The 18,437-nt window shown below is 41.7% G+C and overlaps 21 non-coding genes across 21 annotated transcripts; all 21 read right to left on the bottom strand.

The window, feature by feature from the left end:
- Nucleotides 1-2,009: 2,009 nt before the first annotated feature.
- Nucleotides 2,010-2,082, bottom strand: trnak-uuu (transfer RNA lysine (anticodon UUU)). The gene has a single exon. It is a non-coding gene; the product is annotated as a tRNA-Lys (tRNA).
- Nucleotides 2,083-3,046: 964 nt separating this feature from the next.
- trnaf-gaa (transfer RNA phenylalanine (anticodon GAA)) lies at nt 3,047-3,119 on the bottom strand. The gene has a single exon. It is a non-coding gene; the product is annotated as a tRNA-Phe (tRNA).
- A 208-nt stretch (nt 3,120-3,327) lies between these two features.
- On the bottom strand, nt 3,328-3,400 carry trnak-uuu (transfer RNA lysine (anticodon UUU)). Its single transcript has one exon. It is a non-coding gene; the product is annotated as a tRNA-Lys (tRNA).
- A 3,970-nt stretch (nt 3,401-7,370) lies between these two features.
- trnaf-gaa (transfer RNA phenylalanine (anticodon GAA)) lies at nt 7,371-7,443 on the bottom strand. The gene has a single exon. It is a non-coding gene; the product is annotated as a tRNA-Phe (tRNA).
- A 208-nt stretch (nt 7,444-7,651) lies between these two features.
- trnak-uuu (transfer RNA lysine (anticodon UUU)) lies at nt 7,652-7,724 on the bottom strand. Its single transcript has one exon. It is a non-coding gene; the product is annotated as a tRNA-Lys (tRNA).
- Nucleotides 7,725-8,689: 965 nt separating this feature from the next.
- On the bottom strand, nt 8,690-8,762 carry trnaf-gaa (transfer RNA phenylalanine (anticodon GAA)). Its single transcript has one exon. It is a non-coding gene; the product is annotated as a tRNA-Phe (tRNA).
- Nucleotides 8,763-8,970: 208 nt separating this feature from the next.
- Nucleotides 8,971-9,043, bottom strand: trnak-uuu (transfer RNA lysine (anticodon UUU)). The gene has a single exon. It is a non-coding gene; the product is annotated as a tRNA-Lys (tRNA).
- A 966-nt stretch (nt 9,044-10,009) lies between these two features.
- Nucleotides 10,010-10,082, bottom strand: trnaf-gaa (transfer RNA phenylalanine (anticodon GAA)). The gene has a single exon. It is a non-coding gene; the product is annotated as a tRNA-Phe (tRNA).
- A 208-nt stretch (nt 10,083-10,290) lies between these two features.
- On the bottom strand, nt 10,291-10,363 carry trnak-uuu (transfer RNA lysine (anticodon UUU)). The gene has a single exon. It is a non-coding gene; the product is annotated as a tRNA-Lys (tRNA).
- A 976-nt stretch (nt 10,364-11,339) lies between these two features.
- trnaf-gaa (transfer RNA phenylalanine (anticodon GAA)) lies at nt 11,340-11,412 on the bottom strand. Its single transcript has one exon. It is a non-coding gene; the product is annotated as a tRNA-Phe (tRNA).
- Nucleotides 11,413-11,620: 208 nt separating this feature from the next.
- trnak-uuu (transfer RNA lysine (anticodon UUU)) lies at nt 11,621-11,693 on the bottom strand. The gene has a single exon. It is a non-coding gene; the product is annotated as a tRNA-Lys (tRNA).
- A 967-nt stretch (nt 11,694-12,660) lies between these two features.
- On the bottom strand, nt 12,661-12,733 carry trnaf-gaa (transfer RNA phenylalanine (anticodon GAA)). The gene has a single exon. It is a non-coding gene; the product is annotated as a tRNA-Phe (tRNA).
- Nucleotides 12,734-12,941: 208 nt separating this feature from the next.
- Nucleotides 12,942-13,014, bottom strand: trnak-uuu (transfer RNA lysine (anticodon UUU)). Its single transcript has one exon. It is a non-coding gene; the product is annotated as a tRNA-Lys (tRNA).
- Nucleotides 13,015-13,990: 976 nt separating this feature from the next.
- On the bottom strand, nt 13,991-14,063 carry trnaf-gaa (transfer RNA phenylalanine (anticodon GAA)). The gene has a single exon. It is a non-coding gene; the product is annotated as a tRNA-Phe (tRNA).
- Nucleotides 14,064-14,271: 208 nt separating this feature from the next.
- trnak-uuu (transfer RNA lysine (anticodon UUU)) lies at nt 14,272-14,344 on the bottom strand. The gene has a single exon. It is a non-coding gene; the product is annotated as a tRNA-Lys (tRNA).
- Nucleotides 14,345-15,320: 976 nt separating this feature from the next.
- trnaf-gaa (transfer RNA phenylalanine (anticodon GAA)) lies at nt 15,321-15,393 on the bottom strand. The gene has a single exon. It is a non-coding gene; the product is annotated as a tRNA-Phe (tRNA).
- Nucleotides 15,394-15,601: 208 nt separating this feature from the next.
- On the bottom strand, nt 15,602-15,674 carry trnak-uuu (transfer RNA lysine (anticodon UUU)). The gene has a single exon. It is a non-coding gene; the product is annotated as a tRNA-Lys (tRNA).
- Nucleotides 15,675-16,650: 976 nt separating this feature from the next.
- Nucleotides 16,651-16,723, bottom strand: trnaf-gaa (transfer RNA phenylalanine (anticodon GAA)). The gene has a single exon. It is a non-coding gene; the product is annotated as a tRNA-Phe (tRNA).
- A 208-nt stretch (nt 16,724-16,931) lies between these two features.
- On the bottom strand, nt 16,932-17,004 carry trnak-uuu (transfer RNA lysine (anticodon UUU)). The gene has a single exon. It is a non-coding gene; the product is annotated as a tRNA-Lys (tRNA).
- Nucleotides 17,005-17,980: 976 nt separating this feature from the next.
- On the bottom strand, nt 17,981-18,053 carry trnaf-gaa (transfer RNA phenylalanine (anticodon GAA)). Its single transcript has one exon. It is a non-coding gene; the product is annotated as a tRNA-Phe (tRNA).
- A 208-nt stretch (nt 18,054-18,261) lies between these two features.
- trnak-uuu (transfer RNA lysine (anticodon UUU)) lies at nt 18,262-18,334 on the bottom strand. Its single transcript has one exon. It is a non-coding gene; the product is annotated as a tRNA-Lys (tRNA).
- Nucleotides 18,335-18,437: the final 103 nt, after the last annotated feature.

The raw sequence follows: 18,437 nt of genomic DNA, 5'->3' as shown, positions 1-18,437 counted from the left end.
GAGCCCATCTTTGTAACACAGTGGCTTATTAATGAGCCATTCACTTGGCTACACACTAAGGGTACACACTAAGCTGCCATGGGTTGGACCGTTTACTTATGTGATTGCTCTCTCTGTTTCATCCACTTTTGCACAAACAGAAAGCCACTATTCAGTGGCAAGTGGATGGAAGCATGGTGGGAAGTATGCGTTTAAAAAAGGTGTGTATGTGTATATGTATTTATTTGATATGCAAACGGGAAGCGATTTTGTGAATAAGTGGCATTGTTGGATAAAGGAAATGGGAAATTCCAGGAAAAAGCCAGGAATGAGAGCATGGTAAGAGTGGGAATCGCACACATTTAACATACGAGTATTGATGTGACTGAGTATTAAATGTAAACGGAGAAGTACGTGATTGCCGAAACTCGGGATTGAACCAAGGACCTCTAGATCTTCAGTGTAGCGCTCTCCCAGCTGAGCTATTTCGGCTTCCCAACGAGCTTTTTTTATTGACAATGGGCTGTTATTGAATCATTTGATACAGTTGAGAGGAATGGGCCAGGACATTGTTGCAAGAGCAAAAGAACTGGCTGGTAACAGGTGTGAAATCTAGCAGTTTTAGCACTGCTGTCCAATATAAGGAATCAATTCAAGAGCTTGCACAGCACCTGTATTTCCTGCTACATCCATAGTGTGCCACTTGAACAGGGACTCGAACCCTGGACCCTCAGATTAAAAGTATGATGCTCTACCAACTGAGCTACTCAAGCCACTTGTGTTGTCCACTTGTAGTTTGTCAATGCAATAGGTAGGTTTGGGAAAGAAATGTATCACATTGGAAAGTGCTTCTGGTTGCACCCTGTTGCTCGTGTTTATTGTTTGCTCTGTTTTCTGTGTCCTATCCTCTTGATGCTTTTTTAGCATAAACTATTTTCAGATAGTTGATGGTAAACCTCTTTTACGTATATTTTGGTTGAAACAGCACTCAACGTTAGTATTTTTGGTGAGCATCATTAAACACTCGTCATGTTTTGTGACTTTTCCTTCAGTAGAGGTAAGTCAACTTAAAATGGAAGTTTAGGACCATGCATCTTTTGTGTTACATTGGTGTAGCTAAGGAATGGCTGTTTGAATTTGTATTGCAAAAGAGACACTCTCCTCTCACACACAAAGATGGATTCCTTTGTTTTGATTTGGACCAATTTGCTATAAGCTAAGTTTGACTACGACAGAGAGCTGTTTACACATGAAGTGCACCTAAGTATTTTTCTTGCTTATCACAAGAATCCCTGAGCCTAAGCAAATTTCCTCAGGGAAAAGTCCCCCTCTATAGCCCAAGAGCCCATCTTTGAAACACAGTGGCTTATTAATGAGCCATTCACTTGGCTACACACTAAGGGTACACACTAAGCTGCCATGGGTTGGACCGTTTACTTATGTGATTGCTCTCTCTGTTTCATCCACTTTTGCACAAACAGAAAGCCACTAATCAGTGGCAAGTGGATGGAAGCATGGTGGGAAGTATGCGTTTAAAAAAGGTTTGTATGTGTATATGTATTTTTTTGATATGCAAACGGGATGCGATTTTGTGAATAAGTGGCATTGTTGGATAAAGGAAATGGGAAATTCCAGGAAAAAGCAAGGAATGAGAGCTTTTGAGAGCATGGTAAGAGTGGGAATCGCACACATTTAACATACGAGTATTGATGTGACTGAGTATTAAATGTAAACGGAGAAGTACGTGATTGCCGAAACTCGGGATTGAACCAAGGACCTCTAGATCTTCAGTGTAGCGCTCTCCCAGCTGAGCTATTTCGGCTTCCCAACGAGCTTTTTTTATTGACAATGGGCTGTTATTGAATCATTTGGTACAGTTGAGAGGAATGGGCCAGGACATTGTTGCAAGAGCAAAAGAACTGGCTGGTAACAGGTGTGAAATGTAGCAGTTTTAGCACTGCTGTCCAATATAAGGAATCAATTCAAGAGCTTGCACAGCACCTGTATTTCCTGCTACATCCATAGTGTGGCACTTGAACAGGGACTCGAACCCTGGACCCTCAGATTAAAAGTCTGATGCTCTACCAACTGAGCTACTCAAGCCACTTGTGTTGTCCACTTGTAGTTTGTCAATGCAATAGGTAGGTTTGGGAAAGAAATGTATCAGATTGGAAAGTGCTTCTGGTTGCACCCTGTTGCTCGTGTTTATTGTTTGCTCTGTTTTCTGTGTCCTATCCTCTTGATGCTTTTTTAGCATAAACTATTTTCAGATAGTTGGTGGTAAACCTCTTTTACGTATATTTTGGTTGAAACAGCACTCAACGTTAGTATTTTTGGTGAGCATCATTAAACACTCGTCATGTTTTGTGACTTTTCATTCAGTAGAGGTAAGTCAACGTAAAATGGAAGTTTAGGACCATGCATCTTTTGTGTTACATTGGTGTAGCTAAGGAATGGCTGTTTGAATTTGTATTGCAAAAGAGACACTCTCCTCTCACACACAAAGATGGATTCCTTTGTTTTGATTTGGACCAATTTGCTATAAGCTAAGTTTGACTACGACAGAGAGCTGTTTACACATGAAGTGCACCTAAGTATTTTTCTTGCTTATCACAAGAATCCCTGAGCCTAAGCAAATTTCCTCAGGGAAAAGTCCCCCTCTATAGCCCAAGAGCCCATCTTTGTAACACAGTGGCTTATTAATGAGCCATTCACTTGGCTACACACTAAGGGTACACACTAAGCTGCCATGGGTTGGACCGTTTACTTATGTGATTGCTCTCTGTTTCATCCACTTTTGCACAAACAGAAAGCCACTAATCAGTGGCAAGTGGATGGAAGCATGGTGGGAAGTATGCGTTTAAAAAAGGTGTGTATGTGTATATGTATTTATTTGATATGCAAACGGGAAGCGATTTTGTGAATAAGTGGCATTGTTGGATAAAGGAAATGGGAAATTCCAGGAAAAAGCCAGGAATGAGAGCATGGTAAGAGTGGGAATCGCACACATTTAACATACGAGTATTGATGTGACTGAGTATTAAATGTAAACGGAGAAGTACGTGATTGCCGAAACTCGGGATTGAACCAAGGACCTCTAGATCTTCAGTCTAGCGCTCTCCCAGCTGAGCTATTTCGGCTTCCAAAAGACCTTTTTTTATTGACAATGGGCTGTTATTGAATCATTTGGTACAGTTGAGAGGAATGGGCCAGGACATTGTTGCAAGAGCAAAAGAACTGGCTGGTAACAGGTGTGAAATGTAGCAGTTTTAGCACTGCTGTCCAATATAAGGAATCAATTCAAGAGCTTGCACAGCACCTGTATTTCCTGCTACATCCATAGTGTGGCACTTGAACAGGGACTCGAACCCTGGACCCTCAGATTAAAAGTCTGATGCTCTACCAACTGAGCTACTCAAGCCACTTGTGTTGTCCACTTGTAGTTTGTCAATGCAATAGGTAGGTTTGGGAAAGAAATGTATCACATTGGAAAGTGCTTCTGGTTGCACCCTGTTGCTCGTGTTTATTGTTTGCTCTGTTTTCTGTGTCCTATCCTCTTGATGCTTTTTTAGCATAAACTATTTTCAGATAGTTGGTGGTAAACCTCTTTTATGTATATTTTGGTTGAAACAGCACTCAACGTTAGTATTTTTGGTGAGCATCATTAACACTAGAACGCCCGTAGGGCAGCCATTTGGCTTTTCTACCTACAATGTCCAAGGGTAAGCCAAGTGGCTGGATTAGTTCAAATTTGCATGCCCAAAGAGCAGCCTTCTACATAGTTTGCACATGAAGAGCACAGCCATTAGGCTGTTCTTTTGACGTGCAAAAGGGACAAGCCAAGTGGCTGGGCAAGTTTTTCATTATTTCTCCTCACTTCTATCACTTCTAGTAAGAGGTCAACACTGTTTTGTTTTTCTTTTTTGGCTGAGATTTATTGTCCATGCACAAATCTACAGACATAAATCTGACATATACAAGCAAACAAATCCGTGCCTCATGTGGTCAAAGTGATATATTCAACCCGCTACATTACACTGTCTGCACATACTTGGCATTGCCACGCAATCTCCATTCTGCATTTGCCACAGGTGTACTTGTAGCAATCAACACATCGCGCTGTGGCATGATTACTCTTGCACCGACAGTTCACCTGGCACATTGCCCTTTTCCCTTTGCAAGGTGTGAGAGGTTGTTGCCGAAGATGGTTGTCCTTTTTCGCCGTCTCAGCTCCCATATGTCCCTGTGCAAGCTCGCTTGCAAGCTCCACCAGGAAGTCCACTCGCCTCTCCTTTACCCCAGTGCATGCCTGATACAACACATACGCATTCAGTGCTGCGATGTCAATCATATTGTAAAACACACCGACTGGCCACCGCCGTGTTCCTGAGTTTACACTGTACTCTCGCACCATCTGGTCCATTACATCCACACCACATTTCATACTGTTGTAGTCGGTGATTGTGTTTGGCTTTTTTTTCTTGTTATCCCCAGTCTCAACTACACTGTGCATACTACTGAGAATGCATACAGTCTTCTTCCGTTTGGGCGCATAAACCGTCAGTGTGGCTCCAGAGGTTGAAAACACCTGATGAATAATGAGATAAAAAGTTATTATGATTTCACTTTTACACATACCCTGATTACACTTTAGCGTTTAACACAAAAAAAAGCTAAATATCCAAGCACAATATAAAACCCATATGCATCTTACCTGAGTACTGAATTCATTGCGGTCCAAAGGCTTTTTGACTGACTCTGGAAGCTCCCGACGAATCTTGTTCACTGTGCCAAGGAGGGTGGTCTTCCGGCTGAGCAGTTGGCGTGCAAGTGACACAGAGGTAAAGAAGTTGTCTGTGGTAACACTTCTACCTTTGTCCAAAAACGGTTCCATGAGTTTCATCACCACATTTTCTGATAGTCTTTCCCTCATCGGACGACTAGGGTCTTTGCCAAGATATGGAATAATATTGCACACATACTTTGATTTCAAGTCGCATGACACCCAGAACTTGATGCCAAACTTGTCGGGTTTTGTTGCAATGTACTGAAGGAAACAGCAGCGTGTCTTTGTAGGAAAAAGCTGCTCGTCGATGGTGATATACCTGCCTGGGTTGAATGATTTGATGCAGTTGGCCACAAAAGACCCCCAAACATTTGAGATTGCAGCAAACTTGTCAGTCCCAACTCGTTCCATGCGCGTGCCCTTGTAATCAAAGCGTAAATGCCGCATGATATCTTTAAAGCGGTTTCTGGGCATAATTTTGGAGATCAGTGGATTTCCCATTTTCGTTGACCATGCATCGTGCATTGATGGAAGTTTGATCACCCCCCGCACAAGGAGGATGGCAATAAATCCCATTAGTTCAGGGAGGGCCATGAACCAACTGTCGTCTTCAGTCTGACGTCCACGCTGAACAGTACAGTCCCGAATAGTCCGAAGCATGTCCAGAGTGAGGAAACACAGGAAACTCTGTAAGCGAGACAAAACCGTACTTCGGACTGAAGCAGTTGGCTCTCCCTCAGCAGTGTAACCTTCAACTGGGCTGTGATGGAGAGGCCTTCCAACCTGTTGTTCATGCCATATTGTGCCATCTTTTGCCACCTCTGTCGGCGCAGTGTGTGTCTCCAGTCGTCCTCTCTTTTCTGGTGGCGGTGAAATCTCCTCATCTGTGATCAGATTTATGATGTGAGCAATGAAATCCTTAAGCAATGTAAAGATATATGTTGTTTCACCTGTTTATTTTAAAATTGTATTCTTTTTAGTTGAAATCTAGTTCAAACTTCAAATTCTAAAACATGTCAAATATGGCCCCTTTGCCTCCTATTGCATCTTTTCCAAAAACACAACTGCCATAGGCAGCACTGTTTTGATGGTCAGCACAATTGGCTCACAACAGAAAAGTTCTTAGTTCTCTGCAGGAGCCTTTCTGTGTGAAGATGGCACGTTCTGTACGTGTTTGTGTGTGTTCTCTTCATGTGCTCCGGCTTCCTCCCCCAGTCCAAGAAAAGTGTGGTTAAATTAAATGATGACTCTAAATTTCTTCTAGGTGTGTATGTGAGTCTAACTGGTTGGTTGTTTGTCTATCTATGTGGCCCTGCAATGGACTGGTGACCCTTCCAGGGTGTACCCCTGCCCAATTGCCTGTGACTAGCTGGGATGTGCCTCAGCAAACCCCTGTGATCCTGACCAGGATAAGCAGGCAAAAAAGATAAATGGATAGAAAACTGCTACAATCAGCAAATTAAAACATGATATTTATGAAATCTTACCAGAAGTTGTATCAGAGTCTGAGTCCAGCTGAAGGACTATCTCTTCTCCTTCCGAGTCGCATGGGTTGACTTGCTCCAGGATCATTTTCAATGTCTGCTCAGTGTTATAAAGTTTAGGCATCTTTGTTTCTCAGTTGACAAACTGGGAGTCAAAGTTTCTCAGAGCTTGGAGGCTCTTTTGAAGCAGAAAACCTCCCCCACCCTGATCTGAGCAAAGAATGAGGTTACCTAGGACACTGAAATGTCTTCATCCAGATGATCAGGTAGTTAGTGCTGCATTTACAAATGAATGGTGGCTAATTGTAGGCTGTTGAATTAGTCATTTTGAGCCACCCAGCCATTTGGCTGTGCTCTGGACGCTGCAGGGGGAGTGAAAAATCCTGGGCGTTCTAGTGTTAAACACTCGTCATATTTTGTGACTTTTCCTTCAGTAAAGGTAAGTCAACTTACAATGGAAGTTTAGGACCATGCATCTTTTGTGTTACATTGGTGTAGCTAAGGAAAGGCTGTTTGAATTTGTATTGCAAAAGAGACACTCTCCTCTCACACACAAAGATGGATTCCTTTGTTTTGATTTGGACCAATTTGCTATAGGCTAAGTTTGACTACGACAGAGAGCTGTTTACACATGAAGTGCACCTAAGTATTTTTCTTGCTTATCACAAGAATCCCTGAGCCTAAGCAAATTTCCTCAGGGAAAAGTCCCCCTCTATAGCCCAAGAGCCCATCTTTGTTACACAGTGGCTTATTAATGAGCCATTCACTTGGCTACACACTAAGGGTACACACTAAGCTGCCATGGGTTGGACCGTTTACTTATGTGATTGCTCTCTCTGTTTCATCCACTTTTGCACAAACAGAAAGCCACTAATCAGTGGCAAGTGGATGGAAGCATGGTGGGAAGTATGCGTTTAAAAAAGGTGTGTATGTGTATATGTATTTATTTGATATGCAAACGGGAAGCGATTTTGTGAATAAGTGGCATTGTTGGATAAAGGAAATGGGAAATTCCAGGAAAAAGCCAGGAATGAGAGCATGGTAAGAGTGGGAATCACAGACATTTAACATACGAGTATTGATGTGACTGAGTATTAAATGTAAACGGAGAAGTACGTGATTGCCGAAACTCGGGATTGAACCAAGGACCTCTAGATCTTCAGTCTAGCGCTCTCCCAGCTGAGCTATTTCGGCTTCCAAAAGACCTTTTTTTATTGACAATGGGCTGTTATTGAATCATTTGGTACAGTTGAGAGGAATGGGCCAGGACATTGTTGCAAGAGCAAAAGAACTGGCTGGTAACAGGTGTGAAATGTAGCAGTTTTAGCACTGCTGTCCAATATAAGGAATCAATTCAAGACCTTGCACAGCACCTGTATTTCCTGCTACATCCATAGTGTGGCACTTGAACAGGGACTCGAAACCTGGACCCTCAGATTAAAAGTCTGATGCTCTACCAACTGAGCTATTCAAGCCACTTGTGTTGTCCACTTGTAGTTTGTCAATGCAATAGGTAGGTTTGGGAAAGAAAAGTATCACATTGGAAAGTGCTTCTGGTTGCACCCTGTTGCTCGTGTTTATTGTTTGCTCTGTTTTCTGTGTCCTATCCTCTTGATGCTTTTTTAGCATAAACTATTTTCAGATAGTTGGTGGTAAACCTCTTTTATGTATATTTTGGTTGAAACAGCACTCAACGTTAGTATTTTTGGTGAGCATCATTAAACACTCGTCATGTTTTGTGACTTTTCCTTCAGTAGAGGTAAGTCAACTTAAAATGGAAGTTTAGGACCATGCATCTTTTGTGTTACATTGGTGTAGCTAAGGAATGGCTGTTTGAATTTGTATTGCAAAAGAGACACTCTCCTCTCACACACAAAGATGGATTCCTTTGTTATGATTTGGACCAATTTGCTTTAAGCTAAGTTTGACTACGACAGAGTGCTGTTTACACATGAAGTGCACCTAAGTATTTTTCTTGCTTATCACAAGAATCCCTGAGCCTAAGCAAATTTCCTCAGGGAAAAGTCCCCCTCTATAGCCCAAGAGCCCATCTTTGTAACACAGTGGCTTATTAATGAGCCATTCACTTGGCTACACACTAAGGGTACACACTAAGCTGCCATGGGTTGGACCGTTTACTTATGTGATTGCTCTCTCTGTTTCATCCACTTTTGCACAAACAGAAAGCCACTAATCAGTGGCAAGTGGATGGAAGCATGGTGGGAAGTATGCGTTTAAAAAAGGTGTGTATGTGTATATGTATTTATTTGATATGCAAACGGGAAGCGATTTTGTGAATAAGTGGCATTGTTGGATAAAGGAAATGGGAAAATCCAGGAATGAGAGCTTTTGAGAGCATGGTAAGAGTGGGAATCGCACACATTTAACATACGAGTATTGATGTGACTGAGTATTAAATGTAAACGGAGAAGTATGTGATTGCCGAAACTCGGGATTGAACCAAGGACCTCTAGATCTTCAGTCTAGCGCTCTCCCAGCTGAGCTATTTCGGCTTCCGAAAGACCTTTTTTTATTGACAATGGGCTGTTATTGAATCATTTGGTACAGTTGAAAGGAATGGGCCAGGACATTGTTGCAAGAGCAAAAGAACTGGCTGGTAACAGGTGTGAAATGTAGCAGTTTTAGCACTGCTGTCCAATATAAGGAATCAATTCAAGACCTTGCACAGCACCTGTATTTCCTGCTACATCCATAGTGTGGCACTTGAACAGGGACTCGAAACCTGGACCCTCAGATTAAAAGTCTGATGCTCTACCAACTGAGCTATTCAAGCCACTTGTGTTGTCCACTTGTAGTTTGTCAATGCAATAGGTAGGTTTGGGAAAGAAAAGTATCACATTGGAAAGTGCTTCTGGTTGCACCCTGTTGCTCGTGTTTATTGTTTGCTCTGTTTTCTGTGTCCTATCCTCTTGATGCTTTTTTAGCATAAACTATTTTCAGATAGTTGGTGGTAAACCTCTTTTATGTATATTTTGGTTGAAACAGCACTCAACGTTAGTATTTTTGGTGAGCATCATTAAACACTCGTCATGTTTTGTGACTTTTCCTTCAGTAGAGGTAAGTCAACTTAAAATGGAAGTTTAGGACCATGCATCTTTTGTGTTACATTGGTGTAGCTAAGGAATGGCTGTTTGAATTTGTATTGCAAAAGAGACACTCTCCTCTCACACACAAAGATGGATTCCTTTGTTTTGATTTGGACCAATTTGCTTTAAGCTAAGTTTGACTACGACAGAGTGCTGTTTACACATGAAGTGCACCTAAGTATTTTTCTTGCTTATCACAAGAATCCCTGAGCCTAAGCAAATTTCCTCAGGGAAAAGTCCCCCTCTATAGCCCAAGAGCCCATCTTTGTAACACAGTGGCTTATTAATGAGCCATTCACTTGGCTACACACTAAGGGTACACACTAAGCTGCCATGGGTTGGACCGTTTACTTATGTGATTGCTCTCTCTGTTTCATCCACTTTTGCACAAACAGAAAGCCACTAATCAGTGGCAAGTGGATGGAAGCATGGTGGGAAGTATGCGTTTAAAATAGGTGTGTATGTGTATATGTATTTATTTGATATGCAAACGGGAAGCGATTTTGTGAATAAGTGGCATTGTTGGATAAAGGAAATGGGACATTCCAGGAAAAAGCCAGGAATGAGAGCATGGTAAGAGTGGGAATCACAGACATTTAACATATGAGTATTGATGTGACTGAGTATTAAATGTAAACGGAGAAGTACGTGATTGCCGAAACTCGGGATTGAACCAAGGACCTCTAGATCTTCAGTCTAGCGCTCTCCCAGCTGAGCTATTTCGGCTTCCAAAAGACCTTTTTTTATTGACAATGGGCTGTTATTGAATCATTTGGTACAGTTGAGAGGAATGGGCCAGGACATTGTTGCAAGAGCAAAAGAACTGGCTGGTAACAGGTGTGAAATGTAGCAGTTTTAGCACTGCTGTCCAATGTAAGGAAGCAATTCAAGAGCTTGCACAGCACCTGTATTTCCTGCTACATCCATAGTGTGGCACTTGAACAGGGACTCGAACCCTGGACCCTCAGATTAAAAGTCTGATGCTCTACCAACTGAGCTACTCAAGCCACTTGTGTTGTCCACTTGTAGTTTGTCAATGCAATAGGTAGGTTTGGGAAAGAAATGTATCAGATTGGAAAGTGCTTCTGGTTGCACCCTGTTGCTCGTGTTTATTGTTTGCTCTGTTTTCTGTGTCCTATCCTCTTGATGCTTTTTTAGCACAAAATATTTTCAGATAGTTGGTGGTAAACCTCTTTTATGTATATTTTGGTTGAAACAGCACTCAACGTTAGTATTTTTGGTGAGCATCATTAAACACTCGTCATGTTTTGTGACTTTTCCTTCAGTAGAGGTAAGTCAACTTAAAATGGAAGTTTAGGACCATGCATCTTTTGTGTTACATTGGTGTAGCTAAGGAATGGCTGTTTGAATTTGTATTGCAAAAGAGACACTCTCCTCTCACACACAAAGATGGATTCCTTTGTTTTGATTTGGACCAATTTGCTATAGGCTAAGTTTGACTACGACAGAGAGCTGTTTACACATGAAGTGCACCTAAGTATTTTTCTTGCTTATCACAAGAATCCCTGAGCCTAAGCAAATTTCCTCAGGGAAAAGTCCCCCTCTATAGCCCAAGAGCCCATCTTTGTGCCACAGTGGCTTATTAATGAGCCATTCACTTGGCTACACACTAAGGGTACACACTAAGCTGCCATGGGTTGGACCGTTTACTTATGTGATTGCTCTCTCTGTTTCATCCACTTTTGCACAAACAGAAAGCCACTAATCAGTGGCAAGTGGATGGAAGCATGGTGGGAAGTATGCGTTTAAAAAAGGTGTGTATGTGTATATGTATTTATTTGATATGCAAACGGGAAGCGATTTTGTGAATAAGTGGCATTGTTGGATAAAGGAAATGGGAAATTCCAGGAAAAAGCCAGGAATGAGAGCTTTTGAGAGCATGGTAAGAGTGGGAATCGCACACATTTAACATACGAGTATTGATGTGACTGAGTATTAAATGTAAACGGAGAAGTACGTGATTGCCGAAACTCGGGATTGAACCAAGGACCTCTAGATCTTCAGTCTAGCGCTCTCCCAGCTGAGCTATTTCGGCTTCTGAAATACCTTTTTTTATTGACAATGGGCTGTTATTGAATCATTTGGTACAGTTGAGAGGAATGGGCCAGGACATTGTTGCAAGAGCAAAAGAACTGGCTGGTAACAGGTGTGAAATGTAGCAGTTTTAGCACTGCTGTCCAATATAAGGAAGCAATTCAAGAGCTTGCACAGCACCTGTATTTCCTGCTACATCCATAGTGTGGCACTTGAACAGGGACTCGAACCCTGGACCCTCAGATTAAAAGTCTGATGCTCTACCAACTGAGCTACTCAAGCCACTTGTGTTGTCCACTTGTAGTTTGTCAATGCAATAGGTAGGTTTGGGAAAGAAATGTATCAGATTGGAAAGTGCTTCTAGTTGCACCCTGTTGCTCGTGTTTATTGTTTGCTCTGTTTTCTGTGTCCTATCCTCTTGATGCTTTTTTAGCATAAACTATTTTCACATAGTTGGTGGTAAACCTCTTTTATGTATATTTTGGTTGAAACAGCACTCAACGTTAGTATTTTTGGTGAGCATCATTAAACACTCGTCATGTTTTGTGACTTTTCCTTCAGTAGAGGTAAGTCAACTTAAAATGGAAGTTTAGGACCATGCATCTTTTGTGTTACATTGGTGTAGCTAAGGAATGGCTGTTTGAATTTGTATTGCAAAAGAGACACTCTCCTCTCACACACAAAGATGGATTCCTTTGTTTTGATTTGGACCAATTTGCTATAGGCTAAGTTTGACTACGACAGAGAGCTGTTTACACATGAAGTGCACCTAAGTATTTTTCTTGCTTATCACAAGAATCCCTGAGCCTAAGCAAATTTCCTCGGGGAAAAGTCCCCCTCTATAGCCCAAGAGCCCATCTTTGTGCCACAGTGGCTTATTAATGAGCCATTCACTTGGCTACACACTAAGGGTACACACTAAGCTGCCATGGGTTGGACCGTTTACTTATGTGATTGCTCTCTCTGTTTCATCCACTTTTGCACAAACAGAAAGCCACTAATCAGTGGCAAGTGGATGGAAGCATGGTGGGAAGTATGCGTTTGAAAAAAGGTGTGTATGTGTATATGTATTTATTTGATATGCAAACGGGAAGCGATTTTGTGAATAAGTGGCATTGTTGGATAAAGGAAATGGGAAATTCCAGGAAAAAGCCAGGAATGAGAGCATGGTAAGAGTGGGAATCACAGACATTTAACATATGAGTATTGATGTGACTGAGTATTAAATGTAAACGGAGAAGTACGTGATTGCCGAAACTCGGGATTGAACCAAGGACCTCTAGATCTTCAGTCTAGCGCTCTCCCAGCTGAGCTATTTCGGCTTCCAAAAGAGCTTTTTTTATTGACAATGGGCTGTTATTGATTCATGTGGTACAGTTGAGAGGAATGGGCCAGGACATTGTTGCAAGAGCAAAAGAACTGGCTGGTAACAGGTGTTAAATGTAGCAGTTTTAGCACTGCTGTCCAATGTAAGGAAGCAATTCAAGAGCTTGCACAGCACCTGTATTTCCTGCTACATCCATAGTGTGGCACTTGAACAGGGACTCGAACCCTGGACCCTCAGATTAAAAGTCTGATGCTCTACCAACTGAGCTACTCAAGCCACTTGTGTTGTCCACTTGTAGTTTGTCAATGCAATAGGTAGGTTTGGGAAAGAAATGTATCAGATTGGAAAGTGCTTCTGGTTGCACCCTGTTGCTCGTGTTTATTGTTTGCTCTGTTTTCTGTGTCCTATCCTCTTGATGCTTTTTTAGCACAAACTATTTTCAGATAGTTGGTGGTAAACCTCTTTTATGTATATTTTGGTTGAAACAGCACTCAACGTTAGTATTTTTGGTGAGCATCATTAAACACTCGTCATGTTTTGTGACTTTTCCTTCAGTAGAGGTAAGTCAACTTAAAATGGAAGTTTAGGACCATGCATCTTTTGTGTTACATTGGTGTAGCTAAGGAATGGCTGTTTGAATTTGTATTGCAAAAGAGACACTCTCCTCTCACACACAAAGATGGATTCCTTTGTTTTGATTTGGACCAATTTGCTATAGGCTAAGTTTGACTACGACAGAGAGCTGTTTACACATGAAGTGCACCTAAGTATTTTTCTTGCTTATCACAAGAATCCCTGAGCCTAAGCAAATTTCCTCAGGGAAAAGTCCCCCTCTATAGCCCAAGAGCCCATCTTTGTGCCACAGTGGCTTATTAATGAGCCATTCACTTGGCTACACACTAAGGGTACACACTAAGCTGCCATGGGTTGGACCGTTTACTTATGTGATTGCTCTCTCTGTTTCATCCACTTTTGCACAAACAGAAAGCCACTAATCAGTGGCAAGTGGATGGAAGCATGGTGGGAAGTATGCGTTTAAAAAAGGTGTGTATGTGTATATGTATTTATTTGATATGCAAACGGGAAGCGATTTTGTGAATAAGTGGCATTGTTGGATAAAGGAAATGGGAAATTCCAGGAAAAAGCCAGGAATGAGAGCTTTTGAGAGCATGGTAAGAGTGGGAATCGCACACATTTAACATACGAGTATTGATGTGACTGAGTATTAAATGTAAACGGAGAAGTACGTGATTGCCGAAACTCGGGATTGAACCAAGGACCTCTAGATCTTCAGTCTAGCGCTCTCCCAGCTGAGCTATTTCGGCTTCTGAAATACCTTTTTTTATTGACAATGGGCTGTTATTGAATCATTTGGTACAGTTGAGAGGAATGGGCCAGGACATTGTTGCAAGAGCTAAAGAACTGGCTGGTAACAGGTGTGAAATGTAGCAGTTTTAGCACTGCTGTCCAGTATAAGGAAGCAATTCAAGAGCTTGCACAGCACCTGTATTTCCTGCTACATCCATAGTGTGGCACTTGAACAGGGACTCGAACCCTGAACCCTCAGATTAAAAGTCTGATGCTCTACCAACTGAGCTACTCAAGCCACTTGTGTTGTCCACTTGTAGTTTGTCAATGCAATAGGTAGGTTTGGGAAAGAAATGTATCAGATTGGAAAGTGCTTCTGGTTGCACCCTGTTGCTCGTGTTTATTGTTTGCTCTGTTTTCTGTGTCCTATCCTCTTGATGCTTTTTTAGCATAAACTATTTTCAGATAGTTGGTGGTAAACCTCTTTTACGTATATTTTGGTTGAAACAGCACTCAACATTAGTATTTTTGGTGAGCATCATTAAACACTCGTCATGTTTTGTGACTTTTCCTTCAGTAGAGGTAAGTCATCTTAAAATGGAAGTTTAGGACCATGCATCTTTTGTGTTACATTGGTGTAGCTAAGGAATGGCTGTTTGAATTTGTATTGCAAAAGAGACACTTTCCTCTCACACACAAAGATGGATTCCTTTGTTTTGATTTGGACCAATTTGCTATAGGCTAAGTTTGACTACGACAGAGAGCTGTTTACACATGAAGTGCACCTAAGTATTTTTCTTGCTTATCACAAAAATCGCTGAGCCTAAGCAAATTTCCTCAGGGAAAAGTCCCCCTCTATAGCCCAAGAGCCCATCTTTGTAACACAGTGGCTTATTAATGAGCCATTCACTTGGCTACACACTAAGGGTACACACTAAGCTGCCATGGGTTGGACCGTTTACTTATGTGATTGCTCTCTCTGTTTCATCCACTTTTGCACAAACAGAAAGCCACTAATCAGTGGCAAGTGGATGGAAGCATGGTGGGAAGTATGCGTTTAAAAAAGGTGTGTATGTGTATATGTATTTATTTGATATGCAAACTGGAAGCGATTTTGTGAATAAGTGGCATTGTTGGATAAAGGAAATGGGAAATTCCAGGAAAATGCCAGGAATGAGAGCTTTTGAGATCATGGTAAGAGTGGGAATCGCACACATTTAACATACGAGTATTGATGTGACTGAGTATTAAATGTAAACGGAGAAGTACGTGATTGCCAAAACTCGGGATTGAACCAAGGACCTCTAGATCTTCAGTCTAGCGCTCTCCCAGCTGAGCTATTTCGGCTTCCAAAAGAGCTTTTTTTATTGACAATGGGCTGTTATTGATTCATGTGGTACAGTTGAGAGGAATGGGCCAGGCCATTGTTGCAAGAGCAAAAGAACTGGCTGGTAACAGGTGTGAAATGTAGCAGTTTTAGCACTGCTGTCCAATGTAAGGAAGCAATTCAAGAGCTTGCACAGCACCTGTATTTCCTGCTACATCCATAGTGTGGCACTTGAACAGGGACTCGAACCCTGGACCCTCAGATTAAAAGTCTGATGCTCTACCAACTGAGCTACTCAAGCCACTTGTGTTGTCCACTTGTAGTTTGTCAATGCAATAGGTAGGTTTGGGAAAGAAATGTATCAGATTGGAAAGTGCTTCTGGTTGCACCCTGTTGCTCGTGTTTATTGTTTGCTCTGTTTTCTGTGTCCTATCCTCTTGATGCTTTTTTAGCATAAACTATTTTCACATAGTTGGTGGTAAACCTCTTTTATGTATATTTTGGTTGAAACAGCACTCAACGTTAGTATTTTTGGTGAACATCATTAAACACTCGTCATGTTTTGTGACTTTTCCTTCAGTAGAGGTAAGTCAACTTAAAATGGAAGTTTAGGACGATGCATCTTTTGTGTTACATTGGTGTAGCTAAGGAATGGCTGTTTGAATTTGTATTGCAAAAGAGACACTCTCCTCTCACACACAAAGATGGATTCCTTTGTTTTGATTTGGACCAATTTGCTATATGCTAAGTTTGACTACGACAGAGAGCTGTTTACACATGAAGTGCACCTAAGTATTTTTCTTGCTTATCACAAAAATCCCTGAGCCTAAGCAAATTTCCTCAGGGAAAAGTCCCCCTCTATAGCCCAAGAGCCCATCTTTGTAACACAGTGGCTTATTAATGAGCCATTCACTTGGCTACACACTAAGGGTACACACTAAGCTGCCATGGGTTGGACCGTTTACTTATGTGATTGCTCTCTCTGTTTCATCCACTTTTGCACAAACAGAAAGCCACTAATCAGTGGCAAGTGGATGGAAGCATGGTGGGAAGTATGCGTTTAAAAAAGGTGTGTATGTGTATATGTATTTATTTGATATGCAAACTGGAAGCGATTTTGTGAATAAGTGGCATTGTTGGATAAAGGAAATGGGAAATTCCAGGAAAATGCCAGGAATGAGAGCTTTTGAGATCATGGTAAGAGTGGGAATCGCACACATTTAACATACGAGTATTGATGTGACTGAGTATTAAATGTAAACGGAGAAGTACGTGATTGCCAAAACTCGGGATTGAACCAAGGACCTCTAGATCTTCAGTCTAGCGCTCTCCCAGCTGAGCTATTTCGGCTTCCAAAAGAGCTTTTTTTATTGACAATGGGCTGTTATTGATTCATGTGGTACAGTTGAGAGGAATGGGCCAGGCCATTGTTGCAAGAGCAAAAGAACTGGCTGGTAACAGGTGTGAAATATAGCAGTTTTAGCACTGCTGTCCAATGTAAGGAAGCAATTCAAGAGCTTGCACAGCACCTGTATTTCCTGCTACATCCATAGTGTGGCACTTGAACAGGGACTCGAACCCTGGACCCTCAGATTAAAAGTCTGATGCTCTACCAACTGAGCTACTCAAGCCACTTGTGTTGTCCACTTGTAGTTTGTCAATGCAATAGGTAGGTTTGGGAAAGAAATGTATCAGATTGGAAAGTGCTTCTGGTTGCACCCTGTTGCTCGTGTTTATTGTTTGCTCTGTTTTCTGTGTCCTATCCTCTTGATGCTTTTTTAGCATAAACTATTTTCACATAGTTGGTGGTAAACCTCTTTTATGTATATTTTGGTTGAAACAGCACTCAACGTTAGTATTTTTGGTGAGCATCATTAAACACTCGTCATGTTTTGTGACTTTTCCTTCAGTAGAGGTAAGTCATCTTAAAATGGAAGTTTAGGACCATGCATCTTTTGTGTTACATTGGTGTAGCTAAGGAATGGCTGTTTGAATTTGTATTGCAAAAGAGACACTCTCCTCTCACACACAAAGATGGATTCCTTTGTTTTGATTTGGACCAATTTGCTATAGGCTAAGTTTGACTACGACAGAGAGCTGTTTACACATGAAGTGCACCTAAGTATTTTTCTTGCTTATCACAAGAATCCCTGAGCCTAAGCAAATTTCCTCAGGGAAAAGTCCCCCTCTATAGCCCAAGAGCCCATCTTTGTGCCACAGTGGCTTATTAATGAGCCATTCACTTGGCTACACACTAAGGGTACACACTAAGCTGCCATGGGTTGGACCGTTTACTTATGTGATTGCTCTCTCTGTTTCATCCACTTTTGCACAAACAGAAAGCCACTAATCAGTGGCAAGTGGATGGAAGCATGGTGGGAAGTATGCGTTTAAAAAAGGTGTGTATGTGTATATGTATTTATTTGATATGCAAGCGGGAAGCGATTTTGTGAATAAGTGGCATTGTTGGATAAAGGAAATGGGAAATTCCAGGAAAAAGCCAGGAATGAGAGCTTTTGAGAGCATGGTAAGAGTGGGAATCGCACACATTTAACATACGAGTATTGATGTGACTGAGTATTAAATGTAAACGGAGAAGTACGTGATTGCCAAAACTCGGGATTGAACCAAGGACCTCTAGATCTTCAGTCTAGCGCTCTCCCAGCTGAGCTATTTCGGCTTCCAAAAGAGCTTTTTTTATTGACAATGGGCTGTTATTGAATCATTTGGTACAGTTGAGAGGAATGGGCCAGGACATTGTTGCAAGAGCAAAAGAACTGGCTGGTAACAGGTGTGAAATGTAGCAGTTTTAGCACTGCTGTCCAATGTAAGGAAGCAATTCAAGAGCTTGCACAGCACCTGTATTTCCTGCTACATCCATAGTGTGGCACTTGAACAGGGACTCGAACCCTGGACCCTCAGATTAAAAGTCTGATGCTCTACCAACTGAGCTACTCAAGCCACTTGTGTTGTCCACTTGTAGTTTGTCAATGCAATAGGTAGGTTTGGGAAAGAAATGTATCAGATTGGAAAGTGCTTCTGGTTGCACCCTGTTGCTCGTGTT

This window comes from Oryzias latipes, chromosome 13, assembly GCF_053564925.1.
Source record: "Oryzias latipes strain Hd-rR chromosome 13, Olatipes_Hd-rR_3.1".
Classification (NCBI taxonomy): Eukaryota; Metazoa; Chordata; class Actinopteri; order Beloniformes; family Adrianichthyidae; genus Oryzias; species Oryzias latipes.
Note: the sequence above shows the minus strand (reverse complement) of the source record. Positions and strands in the feature narration are given on the sequence as shown.